A 24413-nucleotide genomic window follows, 5' to 3' on the forward strand; every position below is an offset into this window, starting at 1 on the left:
GGGAGGATGTCTTTTTGACTCTCCTTTTCTCTAGAGATTCTCCTCTCCTCATGAAGCTGGTAATGTAAGCCTCCTTAACACTTCTTGGCCTGGATAGCCAAGCTAACTCTCCTCTAACTAAGGATTAAGGAAATGGTCCATCCTTTATTTGATTTTTCTGATAGTTTATTTCACTCTCTCAGCCTTGGTACTGAGCATTGAGATTGAGGGGATGGGCTTACAGTGTAGGGCTTACTATGTAAGTGAGATCATAGTTCCATCATCCAGCATAGCCCACAAAACTTCCATAGTGGGGCTTGAAGGTGGCAAACCCTAATCCAGTGATAGCTGCTAATATAAGTTACTGTCTGTCTTCTTTTTTTGTACTTTATTTTTCAGACACTTCTCTGAAAGGGTTGGCACTAGCAATCAGGATTTGTGCTCTGAGTTCAGGATTTCTATGATGACCCTTCAGTATAAAATATGTGTCCAATAAACAGCTCACACAACTCAACATCAAAAAACCAAACAACTCGATCAAAAAATGGGCAGAAAAATGTAATAGCTATTTTTCCAAAGAGGAAATGCAGACATGCAATGGGCACATGAAAAAATGCTCAATATTTCTAATTATCCAGAGAAATGCAAATCAAAACCACAATGAGATATCACTTCACATCTGTCAGAATGGCTGTCATCAAAAAGAATACAAATAACAAATGTTGGCAAGGATGTGGAGAAAAAGGAACCCCCATACAACTGTTGGCAGAAATGTAAACTGGTGTAGCCAGCATGGAAAACAGTATTGAGGTTTTTCAAAAAACTAAAAATAGAATTACCGTATGACCCAGCAATTCCACTCCTTGACATATATCCTAAAAAAAAAACACAAAAACACTAAATTGAAAAGATATATGCACCCCAATGTTCACAGCAGCACAATTTACAGTAGTTAGGGTGTGGAAGCCACCTAGGTGTCCATCAAGAGATGAATGAGTGGGAAGATGTGGTACATATATACAATGGAATACTACTTAGCCATAAAAAAGAATGAAACGTTGCCATTTGCAGCCACATAGATGGACTTGGCAGGTAATATGTTAAGTGAAATAAGTCAGAGAAAGACAAGTGCTATATGAGCTCACTTACATGTGGAATCTAAAAAAGTACAATGAACTAGCGAATTACAGCAAAAAAAAAAAACAAAAAGAATCAGACACAGATACAGAGAATAAACTACTGGTTACTACTGGGGAGATGGAGGGGGAGGGGCAATGGGGGGAAAGGGGTTATTACAAGATTATATGAAATCATGAGCGTGAAACTTCTGAAAATTGTAAAACCTTATAGAATCAAAAGAATTTTCCATTTAATAAAAAAAAATCAGTAAAATAAAAGTGTCATGACCTTTCAGCAGTTGTACAATCAAATGGCTGCATAGAGTAGGGAGTTATATAGATGTGAAAACCAGGAATGTGATGGGGTCTATGACTGCAGAGAGCCTATCCTATTGATGTTGGACTAAGTTGAGTGCTTTATAGAACCACAAGTGGCCTCAAAAAGTCAACAGCATTTTTCAGAAATGTCTGAAATGTCAAGGACACAAAAGAATTTAAGCTACTCTCAAAGACTACCAGAAAAGCCATGGGGCTTGCACTCTTGATCACTTTTCCCGGAATACAGCAGCTGGGTGCCGGAGAAACCATCTAAATTCCCAGGCAGATTGTTTAGGATCAGCCTCTCTCTGGACCCTGCCTTGCTTTTCAAACACCAATCATCATTTCGGTTTGATTAATTTTCTTGTGTGTGATTGATGGTCCTTAAAACCAAATCATCTGGAGTAACAATTTTGTCCTAAAGTTATTTGGGGAACAGCTGTACAGAAAAGGGCAAATTATTAGTCCTTGGGGAAGACAATGGCGAGGAAAAAATGAAAAATAATTCTGTATTTGCTCTAACAGAGAACAATCTGTGCAGCTCTTTTAAGGTCAAAAGATCAGAAAAATTTTACTCCAGTATGAGCTTAGAATGACAGATGTATACACCAAAAAGGATGCTTGCCTTTTTCCACTCTTCTGTAAGAGTCAGGGAGCCTGAAACAATAATAGGAACAGAGGAAAAGTACTCAAGAGAAAATGATGAGGGCAGAGATGACAGATAAAAAAAAATCCTGAAGTCAGGGTAAAGGACATTTGAATGTCCTTCATCAAGCTTTTTGGTCAGTGTCTACTCATCCTTTACATTTTTGATGTTCCCTTCTTCAAGAGATGCTTTATCCTCCATCAGGGTCTTTTCAGGATGCTTGAGTTCCTGGGACTTCCCTGGTGGTCCAAGGTTTAAGACTCTATGCTTCCAGTGCAAGAGGTGTGGGTTTGATCCCTTACCAGGGAACTAAGATTCCACATTCCACAGGATGTGCCCAAAATTCTTTAAAAATGAAAAAAAAAATCTTTTGAGTTCCTCTAACATTCCCAAGAATAAATCTTACAGTACACTTCCACTTAGGACTCTATTGAATTAGAGATAGATGGAAGTATGTCTGTGCATCCTTTTCCCCCATCCTGTCCTCTTTGAAGTCTGGGGAGTTTTGAAAAGTGGAAAACTCAGAGTTATGACACTCAAAGTTCTGTAGTACACATGATAGAGACTAAGGGAAACTGCTGTTGTGATTTTGTATTTGCAAAGAATGTCTAATAGTAGGGTACCTATCAGATGGTAAATTTGCTGTCGGAATTTGTTGGCCATGAAATAAATTCTATTAGCCATTCTAGCAATGATTTCCATAAACTTCAATTATTTCTAGAATCAAAGAATATGCTGCTACTGCTACTGCTGCTGCTAAGTCGCTTCAGTCGTGTCCAACTCTGTGCGACCCCATAGACGGCAGCCCACCAGGCTCCCCCGTCCCTGGGATTCTCCAGGCAAGAACACTGGAGTGGGTTGCCATTTCCTTCTCCAGTGCATGAAAGTGAAAAGTGAAAGTGAAGTCGCTCAGTCATGTCTGACTCTTAGCGACCCCATGGACTGCAGCCTACCAGGCTCCTCCATCCATGGGATTTTCCAGGCAAGAGTACTGGAATGGGGTGCAATTGCCTTCTCCTCAAAGAATATACTGCTGCCCAATTTATGGCTGAGACCAATCTCTAGGTTCTTCCTGTTCTCAAAGGGCATAGTAGGCAATTTATATCAAGGTGATAATTGAATTAGTGAAAAAAATAATATGATACTTGTGTAAGCATTTTTATTTTTAGAGATTTGTTCCTCAAATTGTTTCTTTGAGGTCCTATCAACAAACTCTACTCTGTTATATTTTCTGTTCTCTAATTACCAATAGCCAATTATATGCATGGCCATGTATGTTCTAAGTCACTTCAGTTGTGTCTGACTCTGCAATCCGTGAACTGCAGTCCGCCAGGGTCCTCTATCCATGAGATTTCCCAGGCAAGAATACTGGAGTGGGTTGCCACGCTCTCCTCCAGGGGATCTTCCCAACCCAGGGATCCAACCCACATCTCTTAGGTCTCCTGCATTGGCAGGCAGGTTCTTTACCACTTACACCACCTGAGAAAGCCATACATGGCTATATATATATATATATAAAACCAATGAAGTATTAAAGAAGATAGTACAGATTTCTTTAATTATATCTGCGCAGTCAATTATTCTGAAAGTTCCTCCCATGGGGTCACACTACTCACTGAAGATAGCCAAAGTCCCTTGGGAACATCAAAACACCCCACCACAGAACTAACACCCAGAACCTGCATAATAAGTCATATCCTCTCTTTTTAGACAGAGACTCAAATTAAACAATAATGCTAGAAACCACAGTTTTTCCCCAGATGAATACTCAGAACCTCCTTCAGAAAGGAGGAAGAGAACGCGCTGACTCATGTCACAGAAAAAGACATGACCTTTATGTGTGGGGTGGGATCCATTAAGTTAATGGCTCTGGCTTCTAGGGAGATCTCAGAGGCAACCTGCATTGTCATTCATGTACTTGCTAGCTGAGGGGTCCCTGTGGAAAGGGCATTCATTTTGTAGCTAATGTAAATTACAGTGCTTGTCTTTGTATTTCAGTGATTTGAAGTGACATTCTATTAAAGGTGTTCTTGACATAAACAGGATTAGGTGTTAATGGAAGAATTAAACAAGAATTATGCTTGGCTGGTAACCTTGAGCCTAATAGTCTTCAAGAATAACACAACAGTCTTTCTTTCTCTCCATTTTTTTAAGCTGTTTTTTTTTTTTTCTTCACAAGTGGCAACTTAAAGAGTTGAAAAATTATGAATCAGGATATCTGTTTTCTGCCCCATTTGTTTACTACGACCCTCTCAGAGACTTTATCAATGGTGAGAATTTGATAGCAAATTTCATGTTAATCATGACTTTGTTACTTTGCTAATAAAAAAGTAGTGACCAAATTATCCTGCTTTTGTAGCTTAAAGATGAGAGCACAAAATCATTTGTTAGCAAGGGCAGTAAACTAAACTACAAAAAAGAATAACCTTGACCAAAAGCATCTAAGGCCCCAGCTTCACCTGACTCATGGGACCTGTGATGCAATGCAGCTTAGATGTATTTGATTACTGACAATCTGAGATGGACAAAAAAATCAGATGAGTAACCAAGGTTGTACATTAAATAAATAATTAATATAAATAGTATAAGCAATTACATTCAGTAGCAGTGAGACAAGTGAAATCTAACAAATAGAATAGCCTGAAAATGAGTCGGGAGAAAAGATAAGAATTTGAGAATGTTGCAGTATTTGTTGTAATAGGTGACAATTAACTAATATAACTGGTGCAAATAGCGTCGAAGTAGAAATAGCAGTAAAAGAAGTGGTCACACTGGTTTAAAGGCAACATTCCCCAGGCAACCAGTTGCTAAGCCAAAACCACGCCAAATAAACAATTTGCTTTGGCATTTTACTGTTGAAATTTGATAGGCAGAAAAAAACTAGAATTCTAATTTTGCTTGAGACCAGGGGGTATTGAAATAGAATGCTTTCAAGGAAATTCTGGTCATATGTAATACTGTACTTAATTTTCAACCCGAGGTTATTCTCAGATTCGTTGATTGTATAACTCCTAAGTAATCGCCTCACTAGAGTAAAAGGAAATGACAAAGTACTCAAGGGAAGAGGGACGGAAGAAAGTTATTTCCTCTGTACTATGTACCAAGAACTGGAGTCAGCATCTAATTTAATTAACAACCATCCTGGTAGTCAAATAATATTGTTATTGCTTTGCAGAAACAAGGAAAGAATCCCAAAGCAGCTAGGCAGCTTGCCAGGGCTCCAATGACTGAGGCCACAATTGGTTCCATGTCTCTCCAGGTGGTGTCTATTCAGTAATGGTGATGGCATTCTGGAAAAGCTTAGAGGCAAAAGCCCACTGATGTCAAACACTTGTTTCTCAAAGGACAACCCATGAACCAACAGAATTGGATCTCCTGGGAGCTAATGAGCCAGAATTTGCATTTTAAGAAGATCCTGATATGTACATTAAAGTATGAAGGCAAGTTTTACAAGATATAAAACTGCCTGACCCTTTGACTTGATAGGGAGAAAAAGGGATTCTTAGAGGGGCATCTTGAAAACTTTGATTCGTGGAACACTCTATGAACCTGATGAGCACTAAGGACCTGCTCTTGAAAATAATATATGCATATGGATACACACTTAGATGGGGGCTTTCTTGGCAGTTAAGTGGTAAAGAATCTGTCTGCAATGCAGGAGACTTGGGTTCAATCCCTGAGTTGGGAAAATCCCCTGGAGAAAGAAATGGCAACCCACTCCAGTATTCTTGCCTGGGAAATACCATGGACAGAAGAGCCTGGCGGGCTACAGTCCTTGTGGTCAAAAACAGTTGGACATGACTTAGCAACTAAACCACATTACCACACTTAGATTTATTTCCTGAGTGTTAGAGACCTCTGAAAACACACTCATGGGCAACCCAGTTGTCTGTAGACTCCAAGTTCAAGACACCTTTGAGAGGCAATTAAGATAATGGAGAAATCAAAGCAATAATAAAGAATGCAAAAAGCGAAAAACCAAGACCAAAGAAAAAGTCTACCCTTTCAATCATCAACACTGTATACAAACTGAACAACTTACATCTTCCTAGACACTGGCAGAACATTTGCTTTAACTCATTTTAATGTGGACACAATGGATTTTCCTAGATATTTTGTCTCCACTTATTTCTCTCGTTACTCACTTCTTCTCAATGAATCTTATCCATAGTTATTTGGAGTTTCAGTCCCAGGGTCAAGATCTTTCATATTGATAAACATTTTTTTTTTCTCTGATGATGTTCAGATACCACATTCTTAGACTTTTGGATATAATTTCAATTATGTTTTAAAAAATAAATTTCAGTTACCTTATAACTATCTAGCTAGTTATAAAGCTGGATATTTTGGCTATTGTCTAAACAACGGAAGTCTGCAGCAAAAATAAATACTTTTCTTACTTTGAATATGCTGTCCAAGTGCTCAACCCCTTTCACCATTTTAAAAATATTTCTAAAGCCATAAAGTCATCAGATGTTGGCTCCCTCCTTTGCCCTTTTGACTTTTCCCTGGACTTCAAATAAATGTTTGCTTTTATTCTGAAGAGATTCACTTCCCTCCTAACCAGAATAACTCTTAAGGCATTTGAAGCCAGTTCTGGATAGATAAAGATATAAAAGTAGATTTTATCCATCCTCTCTTCTTTAAAAAAGTTTTGATCTTGCCCAGGTCTTTCCTAGTGCCTTTGTCTAGTCTTATTTGTCCTTTACCGGTACCTTTCTCTTCCCTATAAAAAAATATTCTTGTTGGTTTTGAATTTTGCTAATGTTTCTTTTCTCTTCCTTACCATCAGTGCCCCTAGAAAAGGATTCACTGTCAATGTAATTTCATGTTGGTTATGGATCCCTCACATAAATTTCTTTACAAAATTCAGAATAACTATGAATCAGTTGCTACTTTCACAAAAAAATTACTATAAATAGTTATAAGTACCTCAAAATGTCTGGAGAAAAAAATCTAAAGCTATTAAGTTGATTTAAATCTACATAACTGTTTAGAATTTGATTCTTTATTAACAATTTCATAAAATCACATTTTATGCAAATATTTACCTTAAAATACAAAAGAGCCAGTTATTTTTCCAGCAAAATATGGGTTTATTTGGGAATGGTGGTGGTAGTGGTTTAGTCACTAAGTCATTTCTGACTCTTAAGACCTCATGGACTGTAGCCTAATAGACTCCTTTGTCCATGGCATTCTCCAGGCAAGAATACTGGAGTGGGTTGCCATTTCCATCTGCAGGTGATCTTCCCAACCCAGAAATTGAACCAGGGTCTCCTGCATTGCAGGTAGATTTTTTACCAACTGAACTGCCAGAGAAGCCCTTATTTGGGAATAGAGTAATTGTGATTTGGGCCCAGCCAAGTATTGTGAACCATAGGTAAGACTAGGGAGCAGAGGGAAAGTAGTTGCTTTTATAGTGGCAAAGGAGGAAGTTGGGAGAGGCTGTTTCAAACAGTTCAGTGATTATCATTTCTCATTGGCTGTGTACGGCGGTTTCTCATTAGCAGGCCTGTTGATGCGCAAGGAGAAATTCTTTCTTTATCCTGCAGACTCATAAGGTAAGCTTCCTCCTGTTTGGGATCTGAATGAGAGCCCCCTCATCAGGAATCCCTGACTCCATTTATTAATTTTTCAATTTTTTGGCTGTGTAGTGAGGCACGTGTGATCTTTGTTCCCCAACAAGGGATTGAACCCATATCCCCGGATGTGGAAGTGCAGCATTAACCACTGGACTGCCAGGGAAGTCTCTCCCTGACTCCATTAAAATGATATTTCCTCTATTTATTTTCACATAATTAACTAATACTAATAATTAAATTTTAATAAAACAAATGTTTGCAAAAGATACAACTAATGAATCAAACCACAGATGGGACATTTTCTTTTCTTTGTTTTTTAAAAAAATGTTAAATGGAATAATTAACAACTCAAAAATAGGATATTTCAAAGTTAAAGATATTGGTCACATTTATAAACTACTTCATGAATGAATTTGGTGAACTATTATGCTGCATGGCTTGTTCTCTTTTTCAGTTTTAAGTGTTAAACACAAATCAAAATTGAGGTAAAATTTTTCTTCTTAATCTTTGCAATCACTGTGTTATCATTGTCTATTTCAAACTATTTAAAGAATATGCAAGACCAGAGTGGTGAAAACATCAACTGTATGAACAAGCCTGAACTCTGGAAGTCATGGTCAACTGAATCCACTGGGGTTGATGGCCAGCCACGTAAATAAGGTCTCCAAACTGACTTCCATGTAAAATACAAGGCTTATTAAAAGCTAAGAGGTAAATTTAAGCTAATTTTCAGGTTTTGTTGTTGTTGTTTAGTTGAACAGTCATATCCAACTCTTTGAAAACTCATGGACTATAGCCTATCAGGCTCCTCTATCCATGGAATTCTCCAGGCAAGATTATTGGAGTTGGTAGCCATTCCCTTCTCTAGGGGATCTTCCTAACCCAGGGATCAAACCCAGGTCTCCTGCATTGCAGGTAAATTCTTTGCCATCTGAGCCACCAGGAAAGCCCAATTTGCAGGTTTCATGTGTATTATTACAATTATAGCCTAAGCAATTCTTTGGGCTTCCCTGATGGCTCAGCCAACTAATACCCCAAAAAGATGTCCTTTTCATTATAGCGGACTGGAATGCAAAAGTAGGAAGTCAAGAAACACCTAGAGTAACAGGCAAATTTGGCCTTGGAATATGGAATGAAGCAGGGCAAAGACTGTTAGAGTTCTGCCAAGAAAATGCACTGGTCATAACAAACACCCTCTTCCAACAACACAAGAGAAGACTCTACACATGGACATGACCAGATGGTCAACACCGAAATCAGATTGATTATATTCTTTGCAGCCAAAGATGGAGAAGCTCTATACAGTCAGCAAAAACAAGACCAGGAGCTGACTGTGGCTCAGACCATGAACTCCTTATTGCCAAATTCAGACTGAAATTGAAGAAAGTAGGGAAAACCACTAGACCATTCAGGTATGACCTAAATCAAATCCCTTATGATTATACAGTGGAAATGAGAAATAGATTTAAGGGCCTAGATCTGATAGATAGAGTTCCTGATGAACTATGGAATGAGGTTTGTGACATTGTACAGGAGACAGGGATCAAGACCATTCCCATAGAAAAGAAATGCAAAACAGTGAAATGGCTATCTGGGGAGGCCTTACAAATAGCTGTGAAAAGAAGAGAAGCAAAAAGCAAAGGAGAAAAGGAAAGATATAAACATCTGAATGCAGAGTTCCAAAGAATAGCAAGAAGAGATAAGAAAGCCTTCTTCAGCGATCAATGCAAAGAAATAGAGGAAAACAACAGAATGGGAAAGACTAGGGATCTCTTCAAGAAAATCAGAGATATCAAAGGAACATTTCATGCAAAGATGAGCTCGATAAAGGACAGAAATGGTATGGACCTAAGAGAAGCAGAAGATATTAAGAAGAGGTGGCAAGAATACACAGAAGAACTGTACAAAAAAGATCTTCACGACCCAGATAATCATGATGGTGTGATCACTGACCCAGAGCCAAACATCCTGGAATGTGAAGTCAAGTGAGCCTTAGAAGGAAATCACTATGAACAAAGCTAGTTGAGGTGATGGAATTCCAGTTGAGCTATTCCAAATCCTGAAAGATGATGCTGTGAAAGTGCTGCACTCAATATACCAGCACATTTGGAAAACTCAGCAGTGGCCACAGGACTGGAAAACATCAGTTTTCATTCCAATCCCAAAGAAAGGAAATGCCAAAGAATGCTCAAACTACCGCACAATTGCACTCATCTCACACGCTAGGAAAGTAATGCTCAAAATTCTCCAAGCCAAGCTTCAGCAATACATGAACTGTGAACTTCCAGATTGTCAAGCTGGTTTTAGAAAAGGCAGAAGAACCAGAGATCAAATTGCCAACATCTGCTGGATCATGGAAAAAGCAAGAGAGTTCCAGAAAAACATCTATTTCTGCTTTATTGACTATGCCAAAGCCTTTGACTGTGTGGATCACAATAAACTGTGGAAAATTCTGAAAGAGATGGGAATACCAGAACACCTCATCTGCCTCTTGAGAAATCTGTATGCAGGTCATGAAGCAACAGTTAGAACTGGACATGGAACAACAGACTGGTTCCAAACAGGAAAAGGAGCACATCAAGGCTGTATATTGTCACCCTGCTTATTTAACTTATATGCAGAGTACATCATGAGAAACGCTGGACTGGAAGAAACACAAACTGGAATCAAGATTGCTGGGAAAAATATCAATAACCTCAGATATGCAAATAACACCACCCTTATGGCAGAAAGTGAAGAGGAACTCAAAAGCCTCTTGATGAAAGTGAAAGTGGAGAATGAAAAAGTTGGCTTAAAGTTCAACATTCAGAAAAAGAAGATCATGGCATCCGGTCCCACCACTTCATGGGAAATAGATGAGGAAACAGTGGAAACAGTGTCAGACTTTATGTTTCTGGGCTCCAAAATCACTACAGATGGTGACTGCAGCCATGAAATTAAAAGACGCTTACTCCTTGGAAGGAAAGTTATGACCAACCTAGATGGCATATTCAAAAGCAGAGACATTACTTTGCCAACAAAGGTCCATCTAGTCAAGGCTGTGGTTTTTCCTGTGGTCATGTATGATGTGAGAGTTGGACTGTGAAGAAGGCTGAGCGCCGAAGAATTGATGCTTTTGAACTGTGGTGTTGAAGAAGACTCTTGAGAGTCCCTTGGACTTCAAGAAAATCCAACCAGTCCATTCTGAAGGAGATCAGCCCTGGGATTTCTTTGGAAGGAATGATGCTAAAGCTGAAACTCCAGTACTTTGGCTATCTCATGCGAAGAGTTGACTCATTGGAAAAGACTCTGATGCTGGGAGAGATTGGGGCAAGAGGAGAAGGGGACGATAGAGGATGAGATGGCTGGATGGCATCACTGACTCGATGGATGTGAATCTGAGTGAACTCCGGGAGTTGGTGATGGACAGGGAGGCCTGGCATGCTACGATTCATGGGGTCGCAAAGAGTTGGACACGACTGAGCGACTGATCTGATCTGATGGCTCAGCTGGTAAAGAATCCACCTGCAATTCAGGAGACCCCGGTTTGATTCCTGGGTAGGGAAGATCCCCTGGAGAACGGAGGCTACCCTTTTCAGTATTCTTGGGCTTCCCTGGTGCCTCAGACAAAGAATCAACCTGCAATGTGGGAGACGTGGTTTGATTCCTGGGTTGGGAAGATCCCCTGGATATTCTTGCCTGGAGAATCCCCATGGACTGAGGAGTCTGGCAGGCTACAATCCATGGAATCACAAAAAGTTGGACAAGACTGAGCAACTAAGCACAGCACAGCACAAACAATTCTTTAAGACTTTAATTCAGTTCAGTCGCTCAGTCGTGTCTGACTCCTTGCAACCCCATGAACCACAGCACACCAGGCTTCCGTGTCCACGACCAACTCCCAGAGTCCACACAAACTCATGTCCATTAATTCGGTGATGCCATCCAACCATCTCATCCTCTGTCATCCACTTCTCCTCCTGCCCTCAATCTTTCCCAGCATCAGGGTCTTTTCAAATGAGTCAGCTCTTTGCATCAGGTGGCCAAAGTATTGGAGTTTCAGCTTCAACATCAGTCCCTCCAATGAACACCCAGGACTGATCTTCCTTAGGACGGACTGGTTGGATCTCCTTGCAGTCCAAGGGACTCTCAAGAGTCTTACCCAACACCACAGTTCAAAAGCATCAATTCTTCGGTGCTCAGCCTTCTTCACAGTCCAACTCTCACATCCATACATGACCACTGGAAAAACCATAGCCTTGACCACACGGACCTTTGTTGGCAAAGTAATGTCTCTGCTTTTGAATATGCTGTATAGGTTGGTCATAACTTTCCTTCCAAGGAGCAAGCATCTTTTAATTTCATGGCTGCAATCACCATCTGCAGTGATTTTGGAGGTCCCCAAAATAAAGTCAGCAACTGTGTCCCCTATTTCCCCATCTATTTCCCATGAAGTGATGGGACCAGATGCCATGACCTTAGTTTTCTGAATGTTGAGCTTTAAGCCAACTTTTTCACTCTCCTCTTTCACTTTCATCAAGAGGCTGTTTAGTTCTTCCTCACTTTCTGCCATAAGGGTGGTGTCATCTGCATATCTGAGGTATTGATATTTCTCCTGGCAATCTTGATTCCAGCTTGTGCTTCCTCCAGCCCAGCACTTCTCATGATGTACTCTGCAGATAAGTTAAATAAGCAGGGTGACAATATACAGCTTTGATGTAATCCTTTAAGTCTTAGATTTCTCCAATTATTTTTCAGGGAAGGGCATCACTGACTCCATGGACATGAATTTGAGCAAACTCTGAGAGATAGTGAAGGACAGGGAAGCCTGGAGTGCCGCAGTCCATGCAGTCACATGTAGTCAGACGCGACTGAACAACAATTCTTCCACTGGCTTTCCTTAGAATCACCAGCACATCATGATCCTAAAGGCAGACAGACTTTCAGTCAGTTTTACTATTGTTTTTAGTTCTCTAAAGACAATGTACCCACTTGAATTCTTGGTATAACACTGCTAGCAAATATTCATTCCCTTGAACCATTTATGTTTGTTGTTGAAGATAAAATAAAGATGACTATGAAATGAAAGGAATCCTTAGACAAGTTGGCTTTATTGAGGGAAAAAAAAAAAAAACTGGCTTTATGGCCTCCTGGAAAGGCAAACTCCTTCAAACAGGAAATTTCCAATCAGATGCCTTGGAGAATTATGATCTCATTGTGGTGACAAAGTGTTAAATACTTCATATTTTTTTTTCTGGCTGAGAGTTCAGAAGACCTTTCTGAGGGAGTAAAATTTTCTCTGCTTTGCAAAACTACACACTCTTAACCAAAGGAAAAATCCCTTCTACTATGGTTATATCAAATGCCATTCAACTGAGAAATTAAGAAATAGCATCACTGTGGTCATTTAGACGAAGTGTGTGACTTCTGTTAGCTTTCTGTTTCCAGGGAGAGCAGCTTCAGCAATACTCTTAACCTGAGAAACCCTGAAAAATCAGGGCCCAGTGACCAGCAAAGACAATGACCATTTAAGAGCACTGCTTTATGCCTGCAATTTGAATTCAGTGCCTCTTTATAGAAAGCATGCTATTTTTCTCATTATGCTGTAATGTGGATAAGAGGTCTGTGGTTTTTCATTCTTTAATAAACTCTGGGACACCAAGAGCTTACATTATATTGAAGACTGGATTTCTTTTCAGATAAGATGTTTAAAGCAACGCTATTAATAATGCTGTGTATAACAGCTGCCTCTATTTATTCATAAATAGAGCATAAACATCTTACTTGTCAAAAGGAGAGGATTTTCTTTTACTATAAAAAGATAATTAATTCAGGCTGAATAAACTTAATGGCGCATTTGCCATCTGGGTAAAGCAAACAAAACACCAGAATAGAATTGTGTGAAGAAAAAATAATCAAAATATGGAATAAAAATACATGCTTAAACTCTGTTTTGATTTCCTTAACAACAAATAATTTTCCACCCCAAGTATTATGCTCATGCCTCTTTGAAAAGAAATATAAAAGACAATAAGGCATAGAAAAATACACAGCTGAATGTGGACAAGAGTGTCAGGTTGATTTCTTTCCTTCTTTTTGGTTTTTAATATATTACAAACATAAGCAAAACTTTCATAGGTTCTGCCTCTCTTCACCTATACCTATGAGGGTCAAAAACTCTTATCAAATAAGATAGTAAGATAAAAGTGCTTTGTGAATGTTTAAGCATCATGTATGGATGTGAGAGTTGGACTATAAAGAAAACTGAGTGCCGAAGAACTGATGCTTTCAAACTGTCGTGTTGGAGAAGACTCTTGAGAGTCCCTTGGACTGTAAGGAGATCCAACCAGTCCATCCTAAAGGAGATCAGTCCTGGGTGTTCATTGGGAGGACTGATGCTGAAGCTGAAACTCCAGTACTTTGGCCACCTGATGCAAAGAGCTGACTCATTTGAAAAGACCCTGATGCTGGGAAAGATTGAGGGCAGGAGGAAAAGGGGATGACAGAGGGTGAGATGGTTGGATGGCATCACTGACTCAATGGACACGTGCTTGAGTGAACTCCGGGAGTTGGTGATGGACAGGGAGGCCTGGCGTGCTACGGTCCATGGGGTCACAAAGAGTTGGACACGAGTGAGCAACTGAACTGAACTGAACTGAACTGAAAGCACCACGGAAGTGTAAGAAGATCATATTATTTCCAGCAGCATCTGTGTGTCCTTAAGAGAACAGAATCCATAGACCACTGGGGTGAGAGGTCTTTGACTTTATTAAATCAACTCAGAAAACTGAACCTGGCTGACGACCATGATCTTTAAAACCCTTGAAAAGATGATACTTGTCATGTGGAACGATCATTGTACTGACATTCTTGGCTTACCTTTAGGCTCTTAGCTGTCACTAAGATTCAGAAATGTTGGTTCTTTCATATCATCTCCTTTAAAAAAAAAAATCAGCTTTTGTCTCTTCCAAGACCCTGTACAGCCTGATCCCACGAGTCCCTTATTGCGTTGCTGAAATTGTGTGTTCAAAGATTCCTCTATCTACACCTGGCCCTGCTGCTCTTGCTTCTTTCCACTTCTCATTTTAACTGTGCCCTAATGAGCACTCTCTTTATATCCTGGTGCCTTCCTCTACCCTATTTTTCTTAATGAGAATGAATGGCCTCCATTCCCTCAAATAGTTTTCATTAAAAAATTATGTAGAAAGTCCTTCTTTGGAGAAGCCTTCCCAGTGTTCATATTTGGACCACACATCAATACTGACTGTCCTGAGATCCCAGTGCTAGATAGACTTAGGTGCTAATTCTCATGACACTGGCCTCTCAGGTCAGAGGTACTGCAAACAGTTTTGTTATTTTGGGCAGTGAACAATTACTTGCTAAAGTTGATTTCTATTAGGTGTTGCAAAGAATTCGTTAAATGACTGCAATCCTGAGGCCCATGTAAGATGATGGTATTAGAAATAATTTTATTATGCTGGAATTTAGTGGTAAGGCAATTTTGACTCTGACTCTTCTTTCAAAGGCAGAAACAATGCGTCATATATTTTTCACATGTGTCAGAATAAGAATCCCCTTTTTTGGAGTATAATGAAAAACTTTATCAGAGCCTATGAGACCAGTTGATACTTATCTTACCAGCTTCTTTCAGTGCTTTCTCTGACCCTAAGCCATCTGGCCTTCCTTCTGCTCTTTGAACATGCCATCATCCTTCCTGAGTGAAGGTCGGTCAGACTGTTTCTCTGATTGATTCTTTACAATTCATAGCAGAGCTCAGATATCACTGTCTCAAAAGAAGCTCTCTGACATCTTGAATACAACTGCTTTTCTTTTCATATGCCCAACTGGTACCCTTCCTAGAACTCAAAATACCGGAATAAACACTTGAGTGATTAATTTGATAATATGGCTTTCCCGTTGGAATGTAGACTCCATGAAAACAGAGATAATGGCTGTCTTAGTCACAGATGTAACTGCAGAACCCAGCATAAAGTCCACACACAGTAGGTTTTCCATAAATGGAGTTACAACATGATTGGTGGAATGAACTCCTTAATGATAACAATGATGAGGACAAAGTGCCGAGAGACTGACACTGGGTTCTCTGATGATCACTTTTTGGGAGTGTTGATACAATTTGTAAAAATTAAAGGTACAATTTTCAAATCTGCTTCTGTGTAACAATTTTCTTTTTAATTTCTCCAACAGTTAACTTACTTTGAAATCCAGGATTAAAGTAAAATATAGGACAAAGTTGTGACTCCTTATTAATGATTCATTAATTTTTCTTCTTTGTTGCATCAGAGAGATTATACAATTAGGGGAATATTCAATAAAGCTAAAGTTTACCTTGCATAATAAATTCCTCAGTGCAGATGAAATTTAGTCATCAGATATTCAGAAGCATTGAACCACATCTCTATGGAAATGGGATTTCTTCTGGGCAAAATATTTATACATGAAATGCATATGTTAATCGTGACTCACATATGAATACAGAGAGCTTATACTAAGCCTGATATAATGCAGATGAAGGGGAAAATGCATTTTCAGTATATTTGTGTATGTGGGAAGAGGAGAGGGATCAATCACATTCCTTGATTTTTATATCATATGTCAGTTTGAACTTAGGAGCCATTGGCTTTGATGGACAGAAACAGTAACACATCAAAACTTATAAGTCTTTCTCACAACATAACAATAACAACAGCAGCAAAATAAAACAATCTCACAGATCCTCTGTTCTAAGATAAAGAATGAGAGCCTATAAAACTAAACTTGTGATTGGGCTTTAAAATCTCTGGGCTCACAAATTATTATTGGTTCTGTTTGTATTCCTTGTTCTCTGCCTATTGCCAGGAAGAGTATACAAATAATATTCTCTCATGTATCTTTTTCTTTATCTGAAATTAAGAAAAGGCAAGAATGTCATTTATCAATACGACTTTGGGCGCAAACCTGATTTTTATTAGACTTACCTTTACTATTTGAGATCCTAGGTCTATGAATTTGTGCTTTCTTTATTATAAGTAACATAAGACAAATACCTTCAGCATTTAAGGCAGATGAGACATAAACATTGCATTCCAGTCTAGGCAAATAGCATCGGGCTGGTTAATTAAGGAGAACGGCTCAAGAAAGGAAATTTTTGAAACACAAATGAAAGACTAATTTGGTAAGAATATAAGCATGAGAAATAAAAATTAGATTGTTTTATGTGATTGCTTTCTTTCTTAAGTTAGCTAAGAATGTTTCAAGAAGTTGCATATATATGCTTTGAGTTTCTTAAGATTAACTAAACTGATCCATATTAAGTAACTAATGTGGGAGGAATTCTAATTTTGAGCACTGGAAAATGCCAAAATTTAAACCAACTCTGTGCTTATATAACCAGAATAGATGACTGGTCACTGTAGACTGCTATTGGTAATGTGACCACCATTATGGTTTTCCTTCCTCCATCCCAACAAGCAGTGAAGAGAGGCCAATCTTTGTGTAAGGACTGGACTAGAAACTTGCAGTTAAAAATGGCACATTTTTCTATTTTCCATCAATAAAAAGGCTAGGAAATAAAATAAAACCTAAAATTTTTTCATCTTATTGAGAGTAGACTGGAGCAGGCCCTCCCCTTTCATTCAGGCCAGGGAGCTGAGATATAGCTATATCTCAGCTCTCCACCCACCATGGAGACTGTCCTCTGATCCCACCCGATCAGAAGGGCTGAACACAACTGGTTGTGCAGACCAGTGGCACTTGAGCCAAGAATCAGGCAGGCAGAGCTGACTTTGCTGAATAAAGCCAGTGTCCCTACTGTGTAGAGAAACTTGGGGGTGTGGGTTAGCTTGAGTTAAGACAAACAGAAAAGAGCTTTACTGACTTTAGTGCTGCTCCTCCCACTGCATCCTGGCAAGGATTCTAATTCACGGCTCTACTCATTGCTGAATACAGCCTTCAGCCTGTCCTACTGAGAAGCCCTAACCAGAGCACACAGGGAAGTGCAGAGCCCATTCAACAGCCTGTGTACAGTGGCACTTGAGCAGAGAGCACAGCCCTTGGCTTCCCCAGCCTGCAGAGCAAAACGAGTGGCCTCACCTGATTAGGGAATTCAGTGCACACTTTGGCTTGATTTTGGTCCTCAAACAATGAGCTGTGCAGGCCCTGGGTCCCATTCGGCTGCCAGGATAGGGAAACTAATTTGTAACCTCATGTACTCCTGACAGTGGTACCCATTCCGGATTATCTAGTAAGTCTGACCAGAGAATGTAGGCAACTGCAGAGCCCAATCTACAGGCTGCACTTGGTAGGAAACCAAGTGAGTAGTCCTGTCCAACCATTCTCAGCCAGTGGCACGTCCCGTCAAGCCCCATACTCAAAGTTGCCCTGCTCCAAAAAGCATAGACCATAAAAGCAGCTCCTACCTGCTTAAGGACACTAGCAGCAGACACATCCAGAAACCCAATCCAAGCTGATTGTTGAAGAACTATCTCTGCCAAAGCAACCTGTGCAATCTGGAAAAGGAGCTGGATTATTGAATGCACAGACACTAAATTAAAGAATCAAAGACCATGAAAAATCAGGTAAAAATGACACTTCCAAAGGAAAATATTAAAGCTTCAATAAACCCTAAAGAAATGAAGATCTATGATTATCAAACAATTCAGAATAATCCTCTTAAGGAAGTTTCAGTTCAGTTCAGTTCAATTGCTCAGTCATGTCTGATTCTTTGTGACCCGGTGAATCACAGCATGCCAGGCCTCCCTGTCCATCACCAACTCCCGGAGTTCACTCAAACTCATGTCCATCGAGTCGGTGATGCCATTCAGCCATCTCATCCTCTGTCATCCCCGTCTCTTCCTGCCCCCAATCCCTCCCAGCATCAGAGTCTTTTCCAATGAGTCAACTCTTCGCATGAGGTGGCCAAAGTATTGGAGTTTCAGCTTTAACATCAATCCTTCCAATGAACACCCAGGACTGATTTCTTTTAGAATGGACTGGTTGGAGCTCCTTACAGTCCAAGGGACTCTCAAGAGTCTTCTCCGACACTACAGTTCAAAAGCATCAATTCTTCGGGCCTCAGCTTTCTTCACAGTCCAACTCTCACATCCATACATGACCACTGGAAAAACCATAGCTTTGACTAGACGGACCTTTGTTGGCAAAGTAATGTCTATGCTTTTCAACATGCTATCTAGGTTGGTCATAACTTTCCTTCCAAGGAGCAAGCGTCTTTGAATTTCATGGCTGCCATCACCATCTGCAGTGATTTTGGAGCCCAGAAAAATAAAGTCAGCCACTATTTCCACTGTTGCCCCATCTATTTGACATTAAGTGATGGGACCAGATGCCATGATCTTAGTTTTCTGAATGTTAAGCTTTAAGCCAACTTTTTCACTCTCCTCTTTCACTTCATCAAGAGGCTTTTTAGTTCCTCTTCCCTTTCTGCCATGAGCGTGGTGTCATCTGCCTTGGAATACAGAATGAAGCAGGGCAAAGGCTAATAGAGTTTTGCTAAAAGAATGCACTGGTCATAGCAAACACCCTCTTTCAAAAACACAAGAGAAGACACATGGAAATCACCAGATGGTCAACACCGAAATCAGATTGATTATATTCTTTGCAGCCAAAGATGGAGAAGCTCTATACAGTCAGCAAAAACAAGACCGGGAGCTGACTGTGGCTCAGATCATGAGCTCCTTATTGCCAAATTCAGACTTAAATTGAAGAATGTAGGGAAAACCACTAGACCATTCAGGTATCAGATCAGATCAGATCAGTTGCTCAGTCGTGTCCGACTCTTTGCGACCCCATGAATCGCAGCATGCCAGGCCTCCCTGTCCATCACCAACTCCCGGAGTTCACTGAGACTCACGTCCATCGAGTCAATGATGCCATCCAGCCATCTCATCCTCTGTCGTCCCCTTCTCCTCCTGCCCCCAATCCCTCCCAGCATCAGAGTCTTTTCCAATGAGTCAGCTCTTCACATGAGGTGGCCAAAGTACTGGAGTTTCCTAAATCAAATCCCTTATGATTATACAGTGGAAGTGAGAAATAGATTTAAAGGACTAGATCGGATAGACAAAGTGCCTGATGAACCATGGACAGAAGTTCGTGACATTGTACAGGAGTCAGGGATCAAGACCATCCCCATGGAAAAGAAATGCAAAATAGCAAAATGGCTGCCTGGGGAGGCCTTACAAATATCTGTGATTTAACATACACATACACATATCAATCAATGTGATATAGCACATTAATACAGTGAAATAAAATAACCATATGGCAATTTTATTTTTTTTAATTTATTTTATTTTTTAACTTTACACTATTGTATTGGTTTTTACCATATATCAACATGAATCCACCACAGGTATACACGTGTTCCCCATCCTGAACCCTCCTCCCTCCTCCCTCCCCGTACCATCCCTCTCCATCATCCCAGTGCACCAGTCCCAAGCATCCAGTATCGTGCATAGAACCTGGACTGGCTACTTGTTTCATATATGATATTATACATGTTTCAATGCCATTCTCCCAAATCATCCCACCCTCTCTGTATCCCACAGAGTCCAAAAGACTGTTATATACATCAGTGTCTCTTTTGCTGTCTCGTATACAGGGTTATTGTTGCCATCTTTCTAAATTCTATATATATGCGTTAGTATACTGTATTGGTGTTTTTCTTTCTGGCTTACTTCACTCTGTATAATAGGCTCCAGTTTCACCCACCTCATTAGAACTGATTCAAATGTATTCTTTTTAATGGCTGAGTAATACTCCATTGTGTATATGTACCACTGCTTTCATATCCATTCATCTGCTGATGGACATCTAGGTTGCTTCCATGTCCTGGCTATTATAAACAGTGCCGCGATGAACATTGGGGTACATGTGTCTCTTTCCCTTCTGGTTTCCTCAGTGTGTATGCCCAGCAGTGGGATTGCTGGGTCATAAGGCAGTTCTATTTCCAGTTTTTTAAGGAATCTCCACACTGTTCTCCATAGTGGCTGTACTAGTTTGCATTCCCACCAACAGTATAAGAGGGTTCCCTTTTCTCCACACCCTCTCCAGCATTTATTGCTTGTAGACTTTTGGATCACAGCCATTCTGACTGGTGTGAAATGGTACCTCATAGTGGTTTTGATTTGCATTCCTCTGATAATGAGTGATGTTGAGCATCTTTTCATGTGTTTGTTAGTCATCTGTATGTCTTCTTTGGAGAAATGTCTATTTAGTTCTTTGGCCCATTTTTGATTGGGTCATTTATTTTTCTGGAGTTGAGCTGTAGGAGTTGCTTGTATATTTTTGAGATTAGTTGTTTGTCAGTTGCTTCATTTGCTATTATTTTCTCCCATTCTGAAGGCTGTCTTTTCACCTTGCTTATAGTTTCCTTTGTTGTGCAGAAGCTTGTAAGTTTAATTAGGTCCCATTTGTTTATTTTTGCTTTTATTTCCAATATTCTGGGAGGTGGGTCATAGAGGATCCTGCTGTGATGTATGTCGGAGAGTGTTTTGCCTATGTTCTCCTCTAGGAGTTGTATAGTTTCTGGTCTTACGCTTAGATCTTTAATCCATTTTGAGTTTATTTTTGTGTATGGTGTTAGAAAGTGTTCTAGTTTCATTCTTTTACAAATGGTTGACCAGTTTTCCCAGCACCACTTGTTAAAGAGATTATCTTTAATCCATTGTATATTCTTGCCTCCTTTGTCAAAGATAAGGTGTCCATAGGTGCATGGATTTATCTCTGGGCTTTCTATTTTGTTCCATTGATCTATATTTCTGTCTTTGTGCCAGTACCATACTGTCTTGATGACTGTGGCTTTGTAGTAGAGCCTGAAGTCAGGCAGGTTGATTCCTCCAGTTCCATTCTTCTTTCTCAAGATTGCTTTGGCTATTCGAGGTTTTTTGTATTCCCATACAAATTGTGAAATTATTTGTTCTAGCTCTGTGAAGAATACCATTGGTAGCTTGATAGGGATTGCGTTGAATCTATAAATTGCTTTGGGTAGTATACTCATTTTCACTATATTGATTCTTCCAATCCATGAACATGGTATATTTCTCCATCTATTAGTGTCCTCTTTGATTTCTTTCACCAGTGTTTTATAGTTTTCCATATATAGGTCTTTAGTTTCTTTAGGTAGATATATTCCTAAGTATTTTATTCTTTTCGTTGCAATGGTGAATGGAATTGTTTCCTTAATTTCTCTTTCTATTTTCTCATTATTAGTGTATAGGAATGCAAGGGATTTCTCTGTGTTGATTTTATATCCTGCAACTTTACTATATTCATTGATTAATTCTAGTAATTTTCTGGTGGAGTCTTTAGGGTTTTCTATGTAGAAGATCATGTCATCTGCAAACAGTGAGAGTTTTACTTCTTCTTTTCCAATTTGGATTCCTTTTATTTCTTTTTCTGCTCTGATTGCTGTGGCCAAAACTTCCAAAACTATGTTGAATAGTAGTGGTGAAAGTGGGCACCCTTGTCTTGTTCCTGACTTTAGGGGAAATGCTTTCAATTTTTCACCATTGAGGATAATGTTTGCTGTGGGTTTGTAACATATAGCTTTTATTATGTTGAGGTATGTTCCTTCTATTCCTGCTTTCTGGAGAGTTTTTATCATAAATGGATGTTGAATTTTGTCAAAGGCTTTCTCTGCATCTATTGAGATAATCATATGGTTTTAATTTTTCATTTGTTAATGTCATGTATTACACTGATTGATTTGCAGATATTGAAGAATCCTTGCATCCCTGGGATAAAGCCCACTTGGTCATGGTGTACGATCTTTTTAATGTGTTGTTGGATTCTGATTGCTAGAATTTTGTTAAGGATTTTTGCATCTATGTTCATTAGTGATATTGGCCTGTAGTTTTCTATTTTTGTGGGATCTTTGTCAGGTTTTGGTATTAGGGTGATGGTGGCCTCAAAGAATGAGTTTGGAAGTGTACCTTCCTCTGCAATTTTCTGGAAGAGTTTGAGTAGGATAGGTGTTAGCTCTTCTCTAAATTTTTGGTAGAATTCAGCTTTGAAGCCGTCTGGATCTGGGTTTTGTTTGCTGGAAGATTTCTGATTACAGTTTCAATTTCCGTGCTTGGGATGGGGTCTGTTAAGATTTTCTATTTCTTCCTGGTTCAGTTTTGGAAAGTTGTACTTTTCTAAGAATTTGTCCATTTCTTCCACGTTGTCCATTTTATTGGCATATAATTGCTGATAGTCTCTTATGATCCTTTGTATTTCTGTGTTGTCTGTTGTGGTCTCTCCATTTTCATTTCTAATTTTATTGATTTGATTTTTCTCCCTTTGTTTCTTGATGAGTCTGGCTAATGGTTTGTCAATTTTATTTATCCTTTCAAAGAACCAGCTTTTGGCTTTGTTGATTTTTGCTATGGGCTCTTTTGTTTCTTTTGCATTTATTTCTGCCCTAATTTTTAAGGTTTCTTTCCTTCTACTGACCCTGGGGTTCTTCATTTCTTCCTTTTCTAGTTGCTTTAGGTGTAGAGTTAGGTTATTTATTTGACTTTTTTCTTGTTTCTTGAGGTATGCCTGTATTGCTATGAACTTTCCCCTTAGGACTGCTTATACAGTGTCCCACAGGTTTTGGGTTGTTGTGTTTTCATTTTCATTCATTTCTATGCAAATTTTGATTTATTTTTTGATTTCTTCTGTGATTTGTTGGTTATTCAGCAGTGTGTTATTCAGCCTCTATATGTTGGATTTTTTAATAGTTTTTCTCTGGTAATTGAGATCTAATCTTACTGCATTGTGGTCAGAAAAGATGCTTGGAATGATTTCAATTATTTTGAATTTACCAAGGCTAGATTTATGGCCCAGGATGTGATCTATCCTGGAGAAAGTTCCGTGTGCGCTTGAGATAAAGGTGAAATTCATTGTTTTGGGGTGAAATGTCCTATAGATATCAATTAGGTATAACTTGTCTATCGTATCATTTAAAGTTTGTGTTTCCTCGTTAATTTTCTGTTTAGTTGATCTATCCATAGGTGTGAGTGGGGTACTAAAGTCTCCCACTATTATTGTGCTATTGTTAATTTCCCCTTTCATACTTGTTAGCATTTGCCTTACATATTGTGGTGCTCCTATGTTGGGTGCATATATATTTATAATTGTTATATCTTCTTCTTGGATTGATCCTTTGATCATTATGTAGTGACCTTCTTTGTCTCTTTTCACAGCCTTTGTTTTAAAGTCTATTTTATCTGATATGCGTATTGCTACTCCTGCTTTCTTTTGGTCTCTATTTGCATGGAAAATCTTTTTCCAGCCCTTCACTTTCAGTCTGTATGTGTCCCCTGTTTTGAGGTGGGTGTCTTGTAGACAACATATATAGGGGTCTTGTTTTTGTATCTATTCAGCCAGTCTTTGTCTTTTGGTTGGAGCATTCAACCCATTTACGTTTAAGGTGATTATTGGTAAGTATGATCCCGTTGCCATTTACTTTATTGTTTTGGGTTCGAGTTTATACACCCTTTTTGTGTTTCCTGTCTAGAGAATATCCTTTAGTATTTGTTGGAGAGCTGGTTTGGTGGTGCTGAATTCTCTCAGCTTTTGCTTGTCTGTAAAGCTTTTGATTTCTCCTTCATATTTGAATGAGATCCTTGCTGGGTACAGTAATCTGGGCTGTAGGTTATTTTCTTTCATCACTTTAAGTATGTCTTGCCATTCCCTCCTGGCTTGAAGAGTTTCTATTGAAAGATCAGCTGTTATCTTTATGGGAATTCCCTTGTGTGATATTTGTTGTTTTTCCCTTGCTGCTTTTAATAATTGGTCTCTGTG

Source organism: Bos javanicus, chromosome 17, assembly GCF_032452875.1.
Source record: "Bos javanicus breed banteng chromosome 17, ARS-OSU_banteng_1.0, whole genome shotgun sequence".
Taxonomy (NCBI): Eukaryota; Metazoa; Chordata; class Mammalia; order Artiodactyla; family Bovidae; genus Bos; species Bos javanicus.